Below are 20,955 nucleotides of genomic sequence, written 5' to 3'. Positions count from 1 at the left end.
CAATCAGTTAAGACTAATTATTCCCAAAGAACACCTTGAAAGAAAATTATATTTAGAAATTTATGATTACAGTAATTAACACAAAGAATCAATTTAACACTGACACGCTGAGTGTAAAAAACCAGACTGTCTGTAACCACTCCCACAACACCCCAATTTAAAGAACAGGCTATTTCTGAATTAAAAAGGACCATTACTAAGTCTGATACACTAAGGTAGCAGGGACGTCAGACTCATTGTCACCGGGGCCACATCAGCGGTTGCCTTCAAAGGGATCAATGTGGACTGTACAAATGTCCTTTGAAGGCAACTGTGAGGCTGATGTGGCCCCGGTGACAACGAGTTTGACACCCCTGTAATACAGAAAGCTCCGGTGCATCACTGCCTCGTTAGTAAAAAGCTTAACCAGCTCCTGCTAAAGGTTATTCCTTAATTCAGCATAGGTCACCTGCCACCACTAGAGTATCTACTTCAAAAGTTTAGAGAAATTAAACCACAGTTACGGACTCATGAGGTCCAAGGGCACCTGTTAGAAGTACGAAGCCACCTGGGGCTGTGCGGGATGGAAACCACCTGTGTGCAGAGGTTTGTCACCAGCCAGGCTGTGGTTCTGAGCATCACCCTGGGAGCACGACCAGCTCAACCAGCACCGCTGCTGAGTGACCTGAGCGTCCTGAGCCCCAGCAAACGTGGCCGGGGTGCAAGGACAGGAGCCACCAAAACGCAGTGTGTGCCACCTGATCCACGTGGCAGTTCTCTCAGCTGAAAAGGTGCTTCAAATGTGGAGTGAACTTCATGCGCTTCAGTGAGACAGAAACATCCTTCAAACACAAGCTGAAACAGTTTTCATTATATTTTGCTAATAGCCTTCTGCGTCATGCTAATGAACCAGCTCTCGCTGAGCATTTCTTTCATCAACAGCTCAGAACTAGAGTAACAGTCAATTTACAAACTCATGAGCCTAAAAATACTTCAAGCCATTATTTCTCTCCTACATAACAATTTTAATTTTATTGGTATACTAGACAATTTTGGTCTTCAGCAGCATAACAGAAAATACACTCTGATATTAAGACACTTCCATCATTTAACAGTTATCAAATGTAATTTATTAGGGTAAGTATGTTTCAAATACTTTGGTTAGATCCATTTACTAACATTAAAACACAAAATGTATTTAATCATGAATAAATCAGTAAAAAAAACAATAATTAAAAAAATCACTGAAAAATCTAAGCAATGCCTCTCTTTCCTCAAAGATGCCTTTTTTGAACAGTATTCAGAATATTTTTGCTAAGAAATACCACAGATTTCTATTAGAAACCCTGTTGGAAAACTACTGATAAAAACAAGATATTAATTAAATATTATCTACTAAGATATAATTAGTACAGCCCAGGTTCCTATTTTTCTCTCGGCTTATTTTCATTACTTTTCGTGGCATCAGACCCCAGTTCATTTCCTGCCCAGGTCACTGCAGTACCTGCTTTCCCTCTACTGCACTCTGTGTTCCCGGTGCTCCGTGTCCCGGTGAACCCCCCAGCCCTGCCAGCTGCTCTGTGCACTCTCTGTCCAGCGCTCACCCTCCTGCACACTCCAGGAGCCCACAGGATGCTACCAAACTCCCTCTTCTGGCCCGGTACTGCCCCAAATCTGAGGAACAGCAGGTTCAGAACTGTGCCCGTGTTCAAGAGCCTCCCGTCAACTATCAATCTGGCTCAGTCTGCAGAAAGGAAAGTACCTTCCAGCGTCCTATCCATCCCCCAGTTCACACGTCCTGTTTGTTCCACCTCCGCTCAGAACGTTCTCGAGGCAGACAGATGAAGCACTGGCTGAAGGAGGTTGTTCCCATCTGCATTTCACCCTTTCCCAGAGATTCCACCTGTTTCCCCAGTCCCGTGTGACAAGTTTTTAAAACCAGGCATATTTTCCACAAGCTGGTAAAGGAGCAGTGGGATGGTGAACCCAGCGCCGTTTGCCTCGCTCACCGCGCTGATCCCAGCCCAGGAATCACCAGCACTCTCTTGGTCAGAGAAGCAAAGAAAGCTGGTTGAAACTGTCTACGGACGTATGGCAAATTATTTAAAGCTTGATTCACATTGGAAGATTTGTAATTCCTATAACCATAAAACCACTGTGCAGAAACAGACAGCATTTGCTCGGTAAACCTGTCACCTTCCACCAAGGGAAAGTATTTGAGCGCTGCTGTATTATTTGACATGAACATAAAGAAGTGTTACTGCAAATAACCCATACAAATTCAGAAATACTACTGCATAATAAAGTAGTAACTGCTCCTGAATTATTTACTAGAAACACAGTAAGTCAGCACTACCCTCATAAACCAGATCCTAAAATACTTCTGCTGTTCAGAATTTCCAAATGAGATTACAGTGCTGAATGCCCTAACTAGAAATTGAGAGGTTTACAGCCATTTCTACAACTTCACACACAGTTGTGTGATGAAGTTGTGATTATTCTCAATATTTACGTAAACCACACAAGCCAAACTACAGAAAAACGGGAAATTTTAAAAGAAATAATGGTAAGTTACAAATAACCAACCTATTAACCGATGGACTTTGCTGTTGGAGCAATTCTTCGGTATTCAGCGAGATCAAGTATTAGCAGCACTTTCACTACTTGCATGTTATATTTCAGTTTTAGATTTCTTCCCTGAAAAAAACTTCTAGATCTGCAAAACTACATCAATCAGTATGAGTTCATCTACTCCTCTGGAGTACAGGCATTTAATTCTGCAATTTTACTAAAAACCCCACCACTTTCGTAATAGTGAAAAACTTACAAATGAGAACGGCCATTGACACCTCACTGTCAATTTTGCATTTAATTTCATAGCAAATATCTTTCGGTGACCTGTCTTGAGTTGTTTTTTCCCAAGGAAAGATATTTCTAAGACTATATTTTTAAAAGAGAAAATATTAAAAAAATAACCTACCAAGTAACATGATATGACAAAGAAAATCAAACGCTCCAAAATAGTACAGAGATTTATTCGTCCATTCAAAAACTCCTCAAATAATACGCAAGCGGTACAATTCAGGTGAACCATAATGAACATAAAGATCCTGTTAATTTCTGTATAGTCATCTCAGCATATTCAGCAAGCTCCCTTTTCAAAATCCACGTTCCAAGGCCTGAGTACCACCCAGACAGGTTCTAAACGCACAAACACCCCTGTGCTTTCCCACCTCCAAAGTCACCCACAGGAACGAAACGCGCAAGAAAAGATGCCTAATTCACAACATACTAAATGACTGATGATACATCCAACTTATGCAGCGCTTTAAAACACTAAACAAGGGTAGTGTGTTCTCTCAGATAAGATTTAAGTATAAATACTTACTACAACCATAATCCACAATTTACACTCAACACCTATCAATGAAAAAGAGATAACTATACCCTTAGTGCACTTAGAGCACTGTGGTGCACGCAGGAATACATCCACCGCAGTGACATTCACAGATTGCTTTGCTTATGTTAAGTCACAACTATTACTTTCCTACAGCTTTACTAACATGTGGTTCTAAATCCTGAAAGGCTTTAAGCATGTGTTCAACTTTGTGCAGCCCACTGAGTCTCATCAACACATGCTCGCCGCTTTGCTGGATTACAACTTTACCAAACACCACATTTCATTTTCAAAAAAGGGGAACGAAATTAGGGATTGTTCCAGCAGTGTAATTCGTCACAGTGGCAGTAGCTGGAATTCTGTGTCTCATCTATTTTTTTTGCATAGAAAACAGACGAACTCGCCACTCCGTGAGATATAAGAACTTCATGAGATATAAGAACCATTTACGGGTAATAAGTGGACTTTAGTGGAATCCACTAACAACTTGAACTCTATTTTAATGAGCTTCTCTGCTGAATTTTTAGGAGCTAACTATTTTATATTTATAATAGAGAATGACTGACAAACTAATTTTAATGTCTCTAAAATTTTTAAATCAAGTTTTCAACAACTGTTCCCTGGCCTTCCAGCAGACTTCTAACATTAGAAACTAAATATGAAAATAAAGACACAATGGTCCATCCTTTTCAGGGATAGAAATCAGGGCTAATTATCTAGTAAATTCACCATTTGAGAAGGGTAGAAAATCAGTGTTCTGTTCATTTGTGTTTCACAAGTTGGTGTGAAGATCAAAAATGAGCTTAACTATGACTCTTCTCTCACGTTGTTGCTTTTGGCGCCATGCCCAGGTTTAAGAAAGTTTTCAAACATTTAATTAATGGCTTTAGCCAAGTACCCAAATATGAAATCTTAAAATACTGTCTATTGAGTCAACAGTCACAGAGATCCAGTTTATTGCACAAACGCAAAACTCTTATATTAACATCTGGATTTAATAACAGTATTCTGAGCACTTTAATAAATTCTGTAATGTGCATCTGCTTTGGAGTTTCAGGATATGGAAGATTTTTGTGGCTGTGGCTCCAGCAGAGCCTCAGCAACACTGACGCGTGGTTTTACAGCAGCTGTCAATCTCCACCACACAAGAAAAGTTTGAAAAAGTTATTAATATTATGCAATTTAGGCTCTTGAACTCCGGGTGATAAAAATGCTTAAGAAACAATGCCAGGAGCACTGGTTCACTGTGCTCAATGCAACACAGAATAATTTCATTTAAAGAAGCAAACATGAAACTTTCATGGTTGTCAAGTGCAAACAGGTTTAATTCCAGTTGTTTAACTACTTTTTTAAGGCATGCTTCTAAAAAAAGTAGCAGATATATTCACAGTAAGAAACAGAGGTTGCAGGTGTGCTAAAGCAGGATGTGAAGCGAACTGGATTTTGCCAAGTCTAATCAAACCTTCACGTAGCCTGAATGCAGCCCTAAAACACCCATTCCCTCCAGGTTAAAGGAAGCTCCCCCATCATTAAGTGTCTCCAGTGCTAATTTTTTTGCCTAACACTACAGTTCTGGGGTTTGTTGGAATACATCGGTGCTCCAGATACATCCCACCTGCTGTGTGTATCCAGGAAATTCTGTACATGGTGCTGTCCTCTGCTCTCCGGAGCAGTTCTCAGCACGCAAGCTGTGCAAAGTGCCTGGGTGATTCTGTAGCGGTGGAGCCAATGCTCTGTCTGTTTCACCTTAGAGGGGCCTCAGGAGAAATTAGCAAGGAGGCTTTAAGCTTGATGGGCTGTCTCAGTTATTCTGAAAATAAAACAACCCCTCTTGCCCCCTCAGCAAAGCTCTTTTCCCCATATAAAAGATAGGCAGGTGTGAACACATATGCAGGCACATCACAAGAAGAGCCAGAGGCCACGAATGCCTTGCAAAGAGCAAGTTTTATTTTAGTTACCTCTCTACTGGGGGGTCTCTGAAGTAGCACCTGAGCTCCCAGGCAGAGGTGACACCAGGGGGACGTGGGCGCTGCAGCAATTCAGCCCTGGTAGAAGATCCCGGGGCCTGCTGAGCTCGCCTGTATTTCAAGGCTTCAAGCAAGCGCAGCCTCTGCTCTTTCTCACAACAAAGCAGGAATCCCGGACATGGTGATAAGCTGCCTGGAGTTTCTCACAGACCTGTGTTATCTAACACAGAGGTTCTACTCGTCAAGCACACAAGGTCAGTAAAACAATTAGTGTGATGTATGTGCTTTTGCTACAGACAGCTGCAAGTCACTTGAGTGTATTTGCATTTAAACAACCACCTTGCCATTCTTCCGCTATATTCCCATACAGCAGAGGCAGGAACAGAATTTTCACGGTTTCACTACCAGCTGAACATCAGAGGCACACAGTTCCAAACCAGAACATTTTCATGAACATAACCCCAGTTCCTTATTTCACTAAGCTGTTTGAGTCCCTTCCCAATATCTCCTGAAAAAGAATTCTATCAGCAGCCATTAAACTCTCCTGGCTACTCCCTTCAAGAAAGAAGCTTCTGTTCCTCATCTCTAACTGGATTTCCCGAATGCAGCACACTGGGTCTGGGGGTCCTGTGGACGCGCTGGGCTGTGCTCTGGCACCGTGCTGGTACCGGCCTGGGGCACTGCAGAACCACTGCTACAAAGAACCAAAGTGCTATAGAGGCCAAAGTTGCACCTACCAACACCAAAAGTACTAACGTTTAGAACAAGTCTAACGTAATCTGTGAAGGCTTGCAAGCATGATAGTCCTTTAAAAAAGAGAAAATATCATTTAATCAACATAAGAATATTTAAGACAAAATTCTAAGAGGTGATTAAAAACACTCACATCAAATGGCAAAGCAAAAACATCACAATAACTTGCTCTTTGGTTATGTAACATAGGTACTACAGAGCCCCAAATTCCTGTTTGTATGAGAACATCTCTCTTGGAAAACCTTCCATTTTAACAGGATTATAAAACCAGTGCAATTTAAAGCGATACACTGCTCACTAAAAACCAGCAACTTTACAAAAACCTGTATTCAGAAAGTTTTAAATGTTTTAAGATACAACACTCACCTTGTATCTCTGGCCTCCTTCTGTAGTGTCTGTTTCAGCACATTTCTAGGCAATTGGAAAGACAGGAAAAAACAAAAATCACAAATATGCAACAAGGATTCTCGATTTTAAAAGTCACATATTCTATTCCACCTAAGAAATTAACACCTCCAGAATACAAGTTGCTCTTTATACATTTCTGCAGTTTTGTGACGTTAAAGTACTTTGTTAGGTTAAAATTCGTAAACTCATTTCAATTTGCTATGAGCTTATTTTTTAGCATCTACTATATACTCAGATTCTAACACACTAATTATTGGTGTTTCTAGTTACCTCTGGCAAGCATAACAGTGCTAGAGTGCACTGTCCCCTCCTTTGAACTCACCTACAGCACATAGGGGCAGTCCCAGCCCACACGACTCCTGACGGCGGGCATGTCTCCACACTTGGAAGTTTAGGTGCCAATTACATCTATGGACTACAACTTCATTTCATAACAGAAATATATTTTAGTTTTTGAGAGATTCAAATACGAAGGAACCTTTATAAAGGAAAAGGAAACTGCTCACAGCTACATTTTGGCTTTTTACTATGATGACAAGTCAAAGCATATTTGTTCCATTTGTTGATATATTTCATTTATTAGTATATTCTAGAGTATGTGTGTACATATATGCATACACAGACACATCTGATTGTCAATGGAAACTGCACACTAAAGTGAAAAGTTTGTGGTGGTTGGTTTTGTTAGTTTTGTTGGGGTTTTTTCGGTTTTGTTTTTAAATCACAGGCGTCTTTAAGGCTGGCATTTATTAAATGCCATTTACACAACATTAATGGGTTTTCCCAGTTCTGGCTTTGAACCCACAGGTGTCATCCTAAAAGGTCCCATACATTGCTCAGCCACACAATGTTGCTTTTGTTCTGAGAGATGAATCCCAGCAGCTATGGGTTTCCTCTTTTTCTTTTCAAGGTCTGCATGCCTAAAGGCTGACACTGACTTATGGTTTCTATACATACCAGTGAAAGAGGTCAAAAATTAAAGAGGTAAAAAACCAAATCAAAACACACGAGGAAGAAGTTACAGGACGGAAATGCCAAAAAGGCCTAAAAAAAGAAATGGCCCACAATAAAAGGTATTCCCTCTTTCTTCCAATAATTATTTAATCAGTTATCTAAACACTGTTTAAAAAACACCACCCCCACCACAACTAGGTACATTACCTATCCAATACCATACCAATCCATAATTTCATCAATTATCTAATTTGATTTCTACGTTAACAAGCAAGGGCTCCAACTTATTGAATATTTTACACATATAAACACTAAATTTGTCTGAGTATCTGTGTATTAACCTCCCTTAAAGCTTTTTTCTAACTCATTCAATAGAATCCCACAATTCAATATTATAAATATTAAGGCAATTTTCATGTTACTGTGTGACTGCTCCTAAAAAATCTCCTGTATCATGAAGTCCAGTGTTCTACATTTCTCCAAGTACAGCCAAACGGTGAAAGTTGTTCTGCATTTCCAATAACACCCCAAGGACTTTCAGATGTTTTTATTTTCTTATTACTGGTGTGATTATCAGACAGCACTCTGTCAAGTTTTAAGTTACACCACAAAACCATCCTTCGCCCTAACTCATTACACAGGAAAGAAAACTTCAGGAAGGAAATAAATAAAACATCACACATTAAGAAAATAATCTTATGAAATGCCAGCTGCACCTCTGTTGAGAGCTTTAAAACATCAATTAATTCAAAACCTGGGCATCTTTCCATGGTAAAGAGGTAGCGTGAGGAAGAAGCGTAATCACCTTCCCATAAACACCAACTCCAGAACACGCTGTACTCGGCACAGCGTAAGCTGCTTTTTTTCTTAGGAGGTGACTGATGCGAGCCTAAATCTTTCAGACACGTTGACAGCAAAGTTGCGAGATTTCACAGTGCTGCTTGTGAAATATGCCTGGAAAGATAACTTTCTGATATTTACTTCGTGATTAAACAAATCCTCCACTTTTCAATCCTGTAGTTTTTGTTCCAGCTCTATTCCCTGCTGCAGCTGTGCAGTCCCAGTGTCCTCTGGACGGCACCGACAGCCCGACTGCAGATTCCTGCGCTGCGACCTCAGAAACCAGCACAAACCCGTGCGAACGGAATACAGACAAACGCACTCGCTGGCACGAGCTCTGCGCCTCCTGCCTCCATCCCACCCACTTCATCCACCCCACTTCACCCATTACCTGCGGCTGACACACAGATCTGTGCGCACCATCGTTATTTTACACACGAAGATGATTAACCAAGTGCCAGCTACAATCTGTGTATCTCACAAAAAAACCCCAAACAAATCCTTCAGCAGTCCCTGCTCTTCGTGCAGCTGCTCTTTCAGCAGCAAGTGAACCTGCTCTGCGGCTGCACGACTTAGGGGATCGGGGTCAGAGGTGTTGACTTTGCGCTCAACAGGGAAAAGCAACGCACGGATTGCAGGGCCGGGCCCCGCAGTCCCGCCCTTCCCCCCGCAGGCCCCGCACCTCGCCCACGAGTTCGTGTGCCTCACCAAAAAAATAATAATTAAAAAAAATAAATCAGTGACCGCAATGCACCAGCAGGAAAACCCAGCAGTGTGAGCCCGGCCGAGCCGGACAGCGCTCCCGGGAGACACAGCCCGGCACCGTGCGGGAGCCGGCACCGTGCGGGAGCCGGCACCAGCGCCGCTCCGGGCCGGGCCCACCTGCGCGGCCCCGCGGGGCTGAGGTGCCGCCGCCGGCAGTGCCACCGCCGCCGCATCCCCGGCAGCCGGCCCCGCGGGGATCCTGTCAGGGAGGGGGCGGCCGCCGCTCCCGGCCCCCAGCGCACGTTGGCCGCCCCTCCTGGCGCGGGGCCCGTGCGGCGCTCCCGCACGTCGCAGCCTCGGTAAGATGGCTGTGGCAGGCGGAGCGGAGCGGAGCGGAGCGGGCCGGGCCGTGCGGCGGCACCGCGGGGCCGGACTCGCCTCAGCGCCACCGCCCCGAGCCCGGGGTCACCCGCCGCGCGCCGGGGGCGCCGCCACCGCCCCGCCCGCCACGTGACGCGCGCTCCCCCGCGGCCCCGCGCGCAGGAGCCGGGCCGAGCGGCGGCCCCGTCCGCCCCCCGCGCCCGCCCCGCTCACCGCTCACCGTTCGCCGCCGCCGCGGACGCGTCCTCTCGCGAGCTCCACGGCCGAGACCGCCCTCGGGCGCGCGCCCCGGCGGTTGGGCCGCGGGCGGGAGGCCGCGCGCGCGGGCACTGTGCAGCGTGTGGGAGGAGGCGGGAAGGGGCGGGGGGCGGGGCGGCTGCATCCGGGAACTCGCGCCCCTCGGGTCCCGCGCGGAACGGCGGCTGAGGGGGCGCGCGCTGGTGCTGCTCCCTGCGCCGCCCCAGTGGGGTGACCCCAAGCCGCCCCCTGGGTCCCTCCCAGGGCCGAGCTGAGCCGGACCGAACCGAACCGTGCCCCTCCCTCACCGCGGCCCCTCGCCCCGCTCTCCGCTCTCAGGTACCTCGTCTCTCCGGGCACACCTGGCCGGGGGAGGGGCGGGGCGCAGGGCCGGCGGGGCTGAGGGAGCAGCGCTCCCCGGACGGCTCCCGCAGCGCTGGCCAGGGCGGCCGGCGCAAAACGCGGAGTTACGGCTTCAGCTCGGGCCGTGCAGAACACACGTAACCAAGATGGGAGTCATAAGTCATGGATTTTCCCTTCAGGCTTAGCTATAAATGCAACTGAACTGGATCAAACGTCAAACCAATCAGCAGAAAAAAAATCTTGGAAGAGGTGTTAGAAACCTGAAGATGAATGCTTGACAACGTGCAACAGAAAAATGCATTTATTCTGCAAGCACGAATGAGTATGTACACACACTATAGTTAGTTTGTTGCAGGTATCGTGCAACATTGTGCTCACAGCAGCCAATATCTTACTAACAAATGGATTTTTAGGAATAGGGAGCTAGTCCTGTTCCATACGTACACCGCGTTAGGCCCACAATTATGCAGCTCTGCTTTGTGTTGTTTTCAGCTCACAGATCAAGAACTGAGCTGCGCTCAGTGCAATGGTCTGATACAGCTCCTTTATCATTTGCAAATTGCTGGTGTCCCGGAGCCTGCCAGGAGGCTACAACCCGCTTACGGTACGTGGGAACAAAGCAAAGCCGGTTCCCTCCTCCAAAGAGTTTTTCAGCCTGTTTGTCTATCAGTGATAGCACAGGCAAATGGGACACATGCATTCATTAAAACAAAACAAGTCAGTTTTAAATTTCTTATGGTTTTGAGATGCTAAACAACATTCTGATGTGCTTCATTATAAACTAATGCTTTGCCATCTGAAGAATTACCTGTTCAAATTATTTAGGTGTGCTGAAAGTAGTATTATTTGTTTTCCTTTTTAAAACATGCTGCATATCTCTTACATTCCTCTAGATTACAGTTAGCTAATCAGATTTTATCCCATTTCAGAAACAAACTAAAACCAGCAATGACCTGAAAACCTACCAATGAACTGTGTAAAGATCTCATTAAAACTTGTAATTTGCTCCAGATTTATTTCCGGTATCCTTCAAATAAAATAGTTCAGATGTGAGTCTGCTGTTAAAACCAGAAACATGAACAACTACAAATAGTTTGTAGGCAGATTGTGCCTGACAAATTTAGTGGCCCGTGAGGAGGTTACAGTGTTGGTGGATATGGGCAGAGCAACTGACATTGTTTGGCACTGTCCTGCAGGACGTCCTTGTCTCCAAATTGGAGAGACACGGATTGGATGGATGAGCAGGCTGGAGGGGAGGGATCCATCCAGAGGGACCTCGACAGGCTTGAGGGGTGGGGGTGGGCCCGTGTGAAGCTCAGCAAAGCCAAGTGCAAGGCCTTGCACACGGGCCAGGGCAATCCCAAGCACAAATGCAGGCTGGGCAGAGAATGGGTTGAGAGCAGCCCTGAGGAGAAGGACCTGGGGTGGTTGGTTGACAAGAAGCTCAACATGAGCCAGCAACGTGCACTTGCAGCCCAGGAAGCCAACCTTATCTTGGGCTGCATCCAAAGCAACATAATGAGCAACGTGACGAGGTGGAGGGGGATTCTGCTCCGCTCTGGTGAGACCCAACCCCTGGACGGGGCTCTGAGCAGCCTGAGCTGGTGAAGATGGCCCTGCTCATGACAGGGGTGGCACTGGGGGAGCTGGGAAGGGCCCTTCAACCCAAACCATTCTGTGATTCTAAGTATTCAATTGACCAAGTAGCATTTAATTAATCAAATCGGGATTATGAAACAGTTAAAGTGCAATTGAATAAAACCAATTTTTATTGGAAATTTCAGATTTCTAAGAAAATGGGAAAAAGCTGTATAATGGCACAGAGATTAAGATCTTAGTCTTGCTTTGCCATTACTTTATCCAGAGAAGGTCTTAAAACTATCGAAGCTAAGGCAGAGAAATTGTAAACATATTAATTCAGTGGATGCCTATTGTGTCCAAACATCATTTTCTCAAACTGAGAGAAATGATACTCTAAATTCAGGACAAATTATTACATAAGACCAAACAGCTTTTGCTGTTGGCAAAACCAGAAAAAGTAATGGATATGCATGTAACAGGGAACTGGGTGAGACTGAAGTCACAGAGAACAGTGCAGTGGAACAGCTATTGCAATACCTTTAGTTCAAGGCCTTTTTGCATGGATGAAGTAATTAAAAACATTTACAAACAGATTCTTCTTCAGCAGTATTTGTGTTTTAACACAAACCAGGGATTCAACCCAAGATAGCCACATTTCTACTTTCTACGTGTACTCTCTAAGGACAAATCAAGGAGGCTTCATCAAGTCATCCCAATGACCATGCCTGGAACATGTATTATCCTTCAAAACGACCAAGTATTTGGTGCTGCCCTCTCCTATAACATCTTTTTTTTTTTTTTAATGTTTTGGGAGTTAAAAGTTGGTCTATAAAGTTGTAGGAAAATGAATAATTAAACAACAATAAAACAATCCTCACCTACAAAATCAACGGTACTCGCAAACCCAGAAGTAATTGGGGAAAACTGATTTATAATGTAATTCTAGCCAAGAATTTTGGGTGTGAATGGTACTGAAGATGAGATGTCAGATAATTATGCCAAAGAAATTATGTGATGCCTTTTTTCTCCTTCAAACGCACTGAATAACTCAAATATTTGCTGTGTTAATCGTCTTGGAATGGTTTCCATTCACAAAGAATTCTTTATTTTCTGTTTTCCTAAAAACACAAGACACCCTTTTGCCACAGAGGGATTATGTTGACAGAGTTCAGTCTGCCTCTCCACCTTTTTTTCCTTCGGGTTAGCCAACACATTTAAAAACCAGAAATGTAAAAAGCTTAGCTGGGATTTCAGGTGACAATAGCATATAAATCATTTTTCTGTCTTGTGTATGAGCATTGAAATAACTCCAGTATCACAGACATGCAGATCACCTCTGTACAGAGTGTGTGGAATATGGGGAAATGAGCATGTACAAGAACATGGTGCAGGAGGTGCAAAATCTCTTAATTGTCACAACGCAGTCTGGATTATTCTGGTTATTTCAACTGCCGTGTGTATTAAATTATTGTCAGTTAATTGAGTAGAAGGGCATAGATGTGGTTCATACTATGGAATACCTTCCATGGTAAGGAATACTGTAGGATACTAAAAACCTAAACCAAAAAGAAAGTATCAGAGACAATGATGTGTTAAAAGGTTGAGATTAAACAGTTGACAGTAATTTCTTGAAGATATTTGTGCTTTTTAAAGCAACGTGGTGATAGCAGCCAGTGCAAAGGAGGACACATTTAAAGCAGCAAATAACTACTTGAAAACAGTTTCTGCTGTAAAATCCCTTGGTGAAAATTGTCCAGCTCCACACAATAGCTCTTCTTCCTGGGCACCACCTGTCCTGTGCTGGGCATGAACGCGTACAGCTCTTCCTTCTCATGACGGAAAGGTTCCTCCAGAGCCGCAGCGTTTGTCCCCAGCAATGGTGGAGCTCTGGTCTCTGGTGAGCGGCGCAGCGGGGGTGGCGGGTGCGGGGCTGGTCCTGCTGGAGCCCAACACGGAGCCAGCTCTGCCGCTCCAGACCCGTCCTGCTGCGGCAACCGCTGAGCATGGAGAGCAGAGACACAATGGCAGCATTTTCATATCCAAAATAAGGCACGAATAAAAATATTTGTTGTGATTTATAACAAATATGTATTTCATCATGCAGTTGTAAGCTGCATATTTTAGGGAAGAACTGTTTATTTAATGAAACAATGCCAAACATTTTTTAGAAATTATTCAGAAACTGCAGATGCTTTTCAGTTCTAGTACAGGCTTTATATGACAAATTTGATTGTTCTACAGATATAAACACTGTGTTCAGATTTGTTAGTAAAGACAATTATTTAAAGCACAATAAAAGTATTCTGTAATTAATTTTAAATTAGCCCAAGAATTATCAAATTCACCCATGCACTTTTGTGTGGTCTTACACGTATAAGTCATATCCAAATAAGCAGTAGCAGTAAAATCATCAGTGTTCTTGTCTGAGATATACCTGTAAAAATCTTATATATTACACCATGAAGACATTTGAAATGTCTTCCAAAATCCTTCCATGAGTTCTTTTTCTCAAGCATACTAGAAAAGAGAGGCTTTAGTACATGTCCCCTAGACCAGCAAGCCCATACATAGGTTGATAAAGAGAAGACACTGTTGTCCAGAAATGTTAAGAATACCACAGTGTCACTCCATGATATGAACATGGAATTTCAGTGCTGTTGATGCAATAGCCAGCCCACCTGACTGACTAATTGTCAATAATAACTTGCTGCTTTGTTTATAGAAAGATTGTCTCACAGTGCCTGTGTCCTGCAGGTCTTTTCCTGCTGTATAAATATTTGGTAACTCTATACAAGAACCACATTGGCTTTCTGGAGAGGAAGCTCATATGCGCCACCCAATAAAGCCACACTCTGTGTAAGCTCTAGCGAAGAATTAAGAAAAATATTAGTGTACATTTTGAAGAAGTGTTTTTTTTCATTATCTTAATCTTCAGGCATTGTGAGGTATTCGTAACATCCGTCTCAAGAAAGCACTTGAAGCCTGTATCTGCTAACACAAATAACTGAAGTACTTCATTTAAAACACAGCCAGATTTATGCTGTTTCAGAGATGAGCTTTTATTCAGAGGTTACCTTGCCAACCACAATTGGCACCCACTCAGATGGAGTGTATCACAGTTACACCTCTCTACAAACAGAAGCACCATGGAAATGAAATATATTAAACATAAGTATTTTTATTTATTTTTTGTTATTTATAAGCGTAGGAATATCTTGGAGCTGTTAAGAATTTTTTAAATGCTGCTTTAGAACATGTTGGAAATATACCTTCTCTGAAGCACTAAAAAGAATATATTCACATACATTTCTGGACATGAGATTACAAATCAAGAGTTTCAGATAATTTCTGCACATCTGCCTTCACCCAGGAGCACCACTTGAACTACTTTGCTTTTTTCTGTTGAGGCTGCAATTAGTACATAGGGTATGAGGGTTTTTGCTCAACGTTTATTGAATGATTAACTTTTAAGAGGTTTAATTACATGTTATTAAATTCAAATGCTGAGAAAAGCGTTCTGTAATACTTGTTCACTGCCCCAGGTATTTTTCTTCACACTCCACAAAGGAACAAATATGACTGCAGAAATTGTTTGTTAGAAAATGTTGGTCATGTCCAAGCCAAAGGGAAAGGGAAGATATAGAGGAAACTTTCTAGTAATATTGGAGATATTTTCACTTTCCAAAGAAAGAAATCTCTCCTTAAGTAGGTCTGTAAGTAGGCAATATCTTAGCTTTTGCAGATATCTGTCATCTGTGCTCCTTCATCATTTTAGGCAAGTTATATCCTCAAAGATTTGGACTACCTGCAGAAAAATAAATGCAATTATCAGCCTTGGCTGTCAAAGCCAATTGTCAACTACGTATTCGATGGGGACTATTTCATTTCTTGGTAGGATTCATTGAGTTAATATCACAATTTTGCTGTGGAACTTGCAGGATTACAGAACAGTAGTGCGGTTAGTTTACAAGTGAGTAAACTATTTTGAAACTGGGATGAGAATTATGGCTTCTATTAGTGTCATATATTAGTAATTATTATATTCCAATATATTCCTTAAAGGTCTGAGATCAAAATAAGATTGACAAAACATGCTATGCAATGTAAAAATGACTTATTTCTCCAAAGAGCTTTCTCCAAAGGTCTCTTCAAGTTGTTTGAAATAACTGAGGGGGAAGTGGAGAACATGACTTGGTGATACAGTCATTTGGATTTGAACAAGCTTTTCGCACTCCTCTTCCAAAGGCTCTTATGGAATCGCAGCGTGGTTCCAAAGGGGATTCTCCCACAGAGGAACAACTCCTGGAGTCCAACATGAACCAAAGGGTGGGAATGTTGATGTGTCCCGGTGTGGCTGCTCTTGGAGGGAGGATGCTGGCCTAGATGGACTTTTAGTGGAAACCACAGTGCCAGTTCTTATTTCCGTATGACAAGGAAATTGAAACAAAAAAGACAGACTTTTTCAGCATACTAGCTAAGAATAAAACAAAAAAACCACAAAATCTTCCCACCCGATAACTGGTTAAATTAGTAATTTCAAATAAGTATATAAATCATTAATAATTTGAAACAGCCATGTTACAGGAACAGGAGGCTGACTTTATCTCTGCCGTAATTTTTCTGTATTCTCTAGAGAAACCCACAATGATTCCAGCCCAGTGATGATACGGAGGCGACTCGGTGTCTGGAAGCAGGGATCCTGCAGACAGCTTTACTGTCCATTGCCAGGTGTAGTGGTGCAGACCTTATTGAACAGAGCTCACTGGAGGGCATCAGTGAGTTCTTGTAGAAGAAAACAGTAATACACTTAGGGTTACATCTGAGAAAATAATTATAACTCATGAACATTGTCTTTTATTACATTAAGCTGTGGCACTAACAAACATCAGTTATTTCTATTAATTGTAAATTCAGTCTTGCACTGAAACCTGAATAGTCTGTCACAAGAAATAGATATTTACCAGTGGCATTTAAATTCCATTTTTAAATTTGTGTTTGATGGTTGAATGTCAATGATGCTAAGGTTAAAAGCTTAGAACCTATGTTTTTACTTTCTCCAGCTAAAAGAGCAAACAAACCAACCAGCAAACAGTAAAGGCAAACCTTCATTGAATATCTTTGTTTCTGGAAAACTGAAAATATTTGTAATCTTCTGAAATTCGAAGAGTAGAAATAAATACAACTAGAATGCTGTTCTTGAGCCTCTTCTTAACCTATGAGAAATACTGGAGTCTGTGCTTGATCTGCCTTCAATGGTGATATTAATGTGCAGGTCGTTATAACAGTGTTTTGTCTAAGAAGCAGTCATTGCCATTAAATATAACTCGATTGCCTAAACTTTTTCTCTGGCTAGCTTTTTCTGTATATACCTGAATAGAAGGTGTATCTGTAGTGTTTGAAAGATTACCATGCACAGTTTTTTCCTATATTTTTTGAACTGAGTTTTTGTTTTACTATATAAATGTTACGCTATCACCTAAAAAACAGAAACCAGGAGTCAAGTATGGCTCAAAAAAATGGTTTGTTACAATCTGCCAGCTGTAGTCTGGGTATATAGTTTATCCAAATCTTTCCATTCTTTCTTTCCTCTAATCCTCCTAGCAGCTTCCATTTTTTCAGGTATTTCTTCCTACGGGGTACCGTATCCCCTGCACTGATCCGTTTTGCCCGCATTGGACTTTTCTGCCTGTTGTTCGTCGGGTGCAGAGGCCACCGTGCTTCCCTGCTCAGCCGTGGTTCTGCAGCTCTGCACAAATGGGAGGTTTGCAGCCAGGACGTTGAGTTGGTGACAAAGTCCATCTACCCATAGGCCGCAGGTTCTGTTCTTGCCCTTTTACTCAGCAGCTGGTGGGGGGAAAAAGAGGTTGATCAAGATTAAAAACCCCCATCTCTGCTTCTCTTTCCCCCAGGTATACAAAAAGAGGGAGAGAGGCACTGTTGACCCTCTCTGCAAAAATAATTTGGCTGGGGATGTATCCTCATGTAGATGTAAAGTCTAGATCTACAGCTATTCCCAGGCAGTCAGTGACTATAGATGCCTGGGTTGTTAAAGCTATTTTCAATAGGTGATAAAGCTTCTTCAATAGGTGTTACTCCTTGCCAAAACAGTGCCCTAAACAGGCAGCATAATGCAGCTGCTCAGAGTTTGGGGGCTATCGCTGGATCATGGGGCCGGTAGAATGTTCTTCTGTGAGTGCTGAGGCATCTGGAAGGACCCGGAGCGCCTGCTGGGTGTGTGCTGGGGCCGTGGCTGCAGGGAAGCTCTTGGGAGCTGTGTGGCACTCGGGGCTGCTGCAGGTAGCCCAGGGGACTGGGGAGGCTTTCAGGATATCCCTTTGGGAAGTGTTTTTCTCGTGAGCTGAAGATACATTCTGTGGTTCAGCAGAGGACTCCAGAATCTCCAGTCAGTCTCTCGCCAGTAGGGGAAAAAACCCCTAACAAATGGCAAAACCCCTATTGATGGCAGCTGTCATCTTATTTACTGCTCTGCAGTAGAGAGACTAGCAAGAAAAGAGTATAATTTATCACCTTGGTGCTGGATTAGCAGATCCTGCAAAAACGTTCTGCCTTTTCTGTAGAAATGTAGGAAAAGGGATGCTGTAACTGTTGAACGTGTCTTTTCTCTCCTTGGAAGGCATGTTCTGCTCCAAGCCGTGCACTCCACAGGACTGCCAATGGCATTCTGCTTTGCCATTTCTTCTTGTCGTGAACGTCAAAGAAGATCAAGCCAACAGTCAATTCACACTTTAACTGGGTTACCAGGGTAATGTGCTTAAACTGCAGACATGGGAGCTAAGTGTGGGTTATCCGTAGCCCACAGTTTGTTGAAGATCCTGAACGCTTTCTCAGTTGCTTCTCTTGGTCTTCAAAAATGAGGATTTCTGTAATTTCTGGTCATACATCAAAGCATTTGAGGAGAGGCTGCTTGCAGTGGGAATGTTTGGTATTTCTTTTGGAACACTGGCAGCCAGCCCTTTACTTCTAATTAAATGAGAGAGATAATTTGTCACACAGAGAGGTAGTTGATTTAATTTTAATTTTTGTCAGCATGCCCAGAACATCGAATGGGTGTCTGATTGTTGGAACAGCATCCTTTGTACAGCCTGAGAGAATTAATACAATTAATTCACCACCACCACCACGGGAAAAATTCTGAGATTTTGTTTGTGCAGATTGGAAGTGATGGTGAATATACAAAACCAAATGTATGGAATTTTTGCCTTTTTCATGATGCAAGTTCAGTTTCTCATGTGGAGGCAGAAAGCTCTTACTGTGGTACGTGGGAGGTGGACACTGCTAATTCCTTTTGCAGCCCAGGGAGCCCATGGCCGCCTGTCCCAGGCGTGACTGAGACCTTTTCCCAAGGGATGCAGAGATCTCGGGATCATCTTACTTGGTTCCAGAGCATTTTGAAATGTAGTTATAACGAAAGCTTGGCAAAAGAACAGTTTAAAATGTAAAAATAGCAAAATGTGCGGAGGCTGCTGTTCATTTTGTAAGTCAAAGCTTGTGACTAAGGAATGCTGCTTAGCAACAGATGGGGAAAATCTGAAGGTGATCACATCTTTTTGCACTCCCTGAAAATTAATTATTCATGTTCATCCTACCTTGTAAGCACAATCCTTTTCATGGATCTGTTCTGCTTGTTCCTTGGGATTAGGAGGATGTGACTGGCTCGGTCGTGTAACCCAGTTTTACTGTCACCCACGCTCCCGCTGATGCAGCCGTGAGTCAGCTCAGGCTCCGGCAGCGCTCGTGTGCTGGTCCCCGCGGAGCGGGACGCCGCACACGGCCCGTTCTGTCCATGGTAGTTTTATTAAGCACACACTTTTGTCTCAACGAGGACCCTTCACCACCCACCCTGCTGTAACTCCTCCTCCTCCGCAGCTTCTCACACCTGGGTCCCAGCAGCGTGACTGCAGCTGTCTTTTTGTTTTTATGCTTTCAAAGAGCACAGGGTTGTTTTTACTTCTAAGTTTGGCTTTCCCTAGGAAATTAATCAGATCCCAGATTGAGAAATTTATTTTATAAATATTTCTAATGAAATATTCTCAGATTGTGGTGTTTGGGAAGCTGTAAAGTCCCCATTTGATTCAGTTGCTGCTGCCACCATTCAGCATGCACAGAGTGGAAGCACAAATACAATGTTATAAATTGGCCAGTAGTGTTTGGTTTATTTATCTGCAGATGCTTTCCGTGTGAACCAAGACTTACGTTGACCAAGTCATTAATCAACTTGGCAGGCTTAAAATACAAGCATCTTACACCCAGCCGAAAAATCAACTTGCGTAAATAGTTAAGGAAGCGGTGATTTGTGTTCGTATTCAATTGGTAGACTCCAGCAGATGAAATCTTGCCTGACAGGTGGTAAAAAGTCTTCCCTGGGATGTTTGTGCTCTTCAGGGGGTAAATTGCAACTTTTAAAATGTAGTTTTGACACAAGGTAGTGAGGGAGTTATTTAGAAAAGTTACGTTTTCTTTGTTTCCTCTCAGCCCTGAAGCAAAGCACCTTCAAGTGAGGAGGCTGGTTCTCCCCACATACAGAGCTGAGAAAACTTCAGGGTGAATTAGGTTTTTGGTAAAGACTGTCATTGTATATTGATTATGCTTATTACTTAACGAAAGCATGTTTTAGGACTTGAGTTTTCAGAGCTTAGAAGTTCCTCCCTCCCTCCTTATGTGCCTCAGTGGCACAAAAATCCATTGGAACAAGCAGAAAAGGTAATCCTTTTTACAAAGAAAGTAGAAGAGTATTTACCAAGGTGTAAATAGGCACTAATAAAGGTGATTACCATTTAAATTTTCTGAAAGAGTGCACTGTATAAAAGATTGTTTCGCTTGCCTTGCCTGCCGCGGTTCCTCTGGCGCTGGGCAGGAGCCAGATGGGAGGGTGTCTTCCCAGCTCCACCAGGAACTGAAGCGGATTTGTGATTATAACAACTGGGATAGCCTTGATGAGCAAGTATTCTGATACACGATGGAGTGATATTACCTGTTACATAGAATGGGTACAGTGGGTCCCAGCTATGTATGATCTGTTGGGAACCTATGTAGGTGTTTGAATGCTATTTTAATATAAATGAATTAAATTTTGGTATCTATGGGAAATCCTTCAGTGTTACCAACAATTTTGTGCTGTCTCCATGTTAATGGAAAGCTTGAAAGCCAGAGCAGATGTTAATAAGCACAGTCACAGAAGTCAGTTTAACCTTTACAAGCAATAAGGCCTGGGAAACAACAATTCTTCTTAGGTTGATTACTCTTACAATGCACTTTCATAAAATGAAATAGAGCTAGAATCTAAGCTGCTGCTTTGTAAATAACTGTAAATCTAATTTAATGTTTAGTTTATTTGATAATAATCTTGTTTACTGGCATTTGAATTTATTT

The 20,955-nt window shown here is 42.9% G+C and overlaps 1 protein-coding gene and 1 long non-coding RNA gene across 5 annotated transcripts in view; one reads left to right on the top strand and one right to left on the bottom strand.

The window, feature by feature from the left end:
* Nucleotides 1-9,742, bottom strand: part of MRTFB (myocardin related transcription factor B) — a 79,524-nt gene extending 69,782 nt beyond the window's left edge. For 2 of the 4 annotated variants that reach the window (XM_065030428.1, XM_065030431.1), the window contains exons 1-2: nt 9,605-9,742; nt 6,463-6,507 (exon numbers count right to left, since the gene is read on the bottom strand). The gene's annotated coding sequence lies outside the window, so the exon portion shown is untranslated. Of the gene's footprint in view, nt 1-6,462; nt 6,508-6,826; nt 9,559-9,604 lie in introns of those variants that run through there. The other 2 variants (XM_065030429.1, XM_065030430.1) reach the window with 2 other exon arrangements.
* A 66-nt stretch (nt 9,743-9,808) lies between these two features.
* Nucleotides 9,809-20,955, top strand: part of LOC135575465 (uncharacterized) — a 15,249-nt gene continuing 4,102 nt past the window's right edge. Inside the window, exon 1 of the long non-coding RNA XR_010466285.1 lies at nt 9,809-9,960. This is a non-coding gene — a long non-coding RNA (uncharacterized LOC135575465). The remainder of the gene's footprint in view (nt 9,961-20,955) is intronic.

The sequence above is a fragment of the Columba livia genome, chromosome 15 (assembly GCF_036013475.1).
Source record: "Columba livia isolate bColLiv1 breed racing homer chromosome 15, bColLiv1.pat.W.v2, whole genome shotgun sequence".
Classification (NCBI taxonomy): domain Eukaryota; kingdom Metazoa; phylum Chordata; class Aves; order Columbiformes; family Columbidae; genus Columba; species Columba livia.
Note: the sequence above shows the minus strand (reverse complement) of the source record. Positions and strands in the feature narration are given on the sequence as shown.